Source organism: Micropterus dolomieu, linkage group LG03 (genome assembly GCF_021292245.1).
Source record: "Micropterus dolomieu isolate WLL.071019.BEF.003 ecotype Adirondacks linkage group LG03, ASM2129224v1, whole genome shotgun sequence".
In the NCBI taxonomy this organism is placed as follows: domain Eukaryota; kingdom Metazoa; phylum Chordata; class Actinopteri; order Centrarchiformes; family Centrarchidae; genus Micropterus; species Micropterus dolomieu.
The window spans coordinates 35,230,850-35,233,351 of NC_060152.1; the positions used below are offsets into that span (position 1 = coordinate 35,230,850).

General features: G+C 50.8%; 1 protein-coding gene across 2 annotated transcripts in view; it reads right to left on the bottom strand.

Annotated features, from left to right (window-relative positions):
- arhgef2 (rho/rac guanine nucleotide exchange factor (GEF) 2) overlaps positions 1–2,502 on the bottom strand; it is a 33,170-nt gene that overhangs the window by 4,226 nt on the left and 26,442 nt on the right. The gene's annotated exons all lie outside the window — the stretch shown is intronic.

The following is a 2,502-nucleotide window of genomic DNA, read 5'->3' on the forward strand; positions in this document are numbered from 1 at the left end:
TGGTTCACTACGACAGACCCTGGTTCACTACGACAGACGCCAGTTCACTATGACGTACCCTACTTCACTAGCACAGACCTTGGTTCACTACGACAGACCACGGTTCACTACGACAGACCACGGTTCACTACGACAGACCCTGGTTCACTACGACAGACGCCAGTTCACTATGACGTACCCTACTTCACTAGCACAGACCGTGGTTCACTAATACAGACCACGGTTCAATACGACAGACCTTGGTTCACTACGACAGACGCCGGTTCACTACGACAGACGCCAGTTCATTACAACGTACCCTACTTCACCAGCGCAGACCGTGGTTCACTAGCGCAGACCATGGTTCACTACAACAGACCCTGGTTCACTACGACAGACCCCAGTTCACTAGCACAGACCATGGTTCACTATGACAGACAAAGTTCACTATGACAAACTCTGGTTCACCTACCAAGAAGCTGGTTCACTAAGACAGACCATGGTTCTCTACTACAGACCATGGTTCACTACAATAGACCACAGTTCACTACAACAGACCACAGTTCACTACGACAAACCGTGGTTCACTACAGACCCTGGTCCACTACAACAGACCGTGGTTCACTACGACAGACCCCAGTTCACTAGCACAGACCATGGTTCACTACGACAGCCACTTGTTCACTAGGACAGACCATGGTTCACTATGACAGACCACAGTTCACTACGACAGACCACGGTTCACTATGACAGACAAAGTTCACTACGACAGACTCTGGTTCACCTCTCAAGAACCCAGTTCACTACAGACCCCGGTTCACTAAGACAGACCACGGTTCTCTACTACAGACCACAGTTCACTACGACAGACCCTGGTCCATTACAACAGACTGTGGTTCACTACAGACCCTGGTGCACTACGACAGACCGTGGTTCACTACAACAGACCGTGGTTCACTACAACAGATCGTGGTTCACTACAACAGACCGTGGTTCACTACAACAGACCACACTTCACCTCGACAGACAAAGTTCACTACAACAGACTCAGATTCACCTCTCAAGAACCCAGTTCACAACAGACCACGGTTCACTACGACAGACCCTGGTTCACTACGACAGACGCCGGTTCACTACGACAGACGGCAGTTCATTACGACGTACCCTACTTCACTAGCGCAGACCGTGGTTCACTACGACAGACCCTGGTTCACTACGACAGACGCCAGTTCACTATGACGTACCCTACTTCACTAGCACAGACCTTGGTTCACTACGACAGACCACGGTTCACTACGACAGACCACGGTTCACTATGACAGACCCTGGTTCACTACGACAGACGCCAGTTCACTATGACGTACCCTACTTCACTAGCACAGACCGTGGTTCACTAATACAGACCACGGTTCAATACGACAGACCTTGGTTCACTACGACAGACGCCGGTTCACTACGACAGACGCCAGTTCATTACAACGTACCCTACTTCACCAGCGCAGACCGTGGTTCACTAGCGCAGACCATGGTTCACTACAACAGACCCTGGTTCACTACGACAGACCCTGGTTCACTACGACAGACCACGGTTCACTACGACAGACCCTGGTTCACTACGACAGACCCTGGTTCACTACGACAGACGCCAGTTCACTATGACGTATCTTACTTCACTAGTACTAGCATTACTATCCTATAATAACAATGATTCCAGTTATATATTAATGATTAATAATGCTGATTGATGAGTTGAACTGACCTCTGGGGCTGTCAGAGCGAGGAGAGATCCTCATCACCTCCTCCTCTTCCTCCTCGTTTCCTTCCTGGACGCCGTCTAATTGGTCAACTGGATCCTGGCTGGCCAATGGGGCGAGGGGTCGGGGCTCCAGTTCCCTGCTGCCACGCCTTCTGCTCACCTGCAGACACAGATGCTTCAGGTTATCTTATTTAGTTCAGTTTATTCACGAGAGTCAGACACTTTTGTAAAACACCTGATCTACCTGTTCTCCCTTAATGACATCACTGATCTCTCCATTACTCCTCTTCCTGCTCCTTGGCTCCGCCCCCTCTCTGGTTGACTCCTCCCCTCTCAGACGAAGCCGTGTCACTTCCTCCTGCAGCAGCTCCACCTGCCGCTGCAGCAGTACCGCCTCTCCACTGGCGTCCAGCCCTGTGTCCCGGGACATCGACCGACTTAAGCGGGACCCGGGGGCGGGGCCAGAGCCTGGCGTAGATATGGGGGTATTGCCTGTTCTGAGTGACAGCTCCAGGATTGAGTCCTGTCGAATCACAGCAGCCTGGGGGTGGAGTCAATGAGTTAGAAGGCTGATACATCCCTTTATGTACTGAAGGATAATTGTATATATATATATACTATATTAGGGCAGTCCCCAACTAAGGATTTACATAGTCGAATCAGAATCGTCAAGTCCTGCCTATAGTCGACTGACACGAATCATATGTGTTTTTGTGTGCGGCGATTGCGAGCGCGGGAGGGTACACAGAATAGCTCCGCTATTGCAG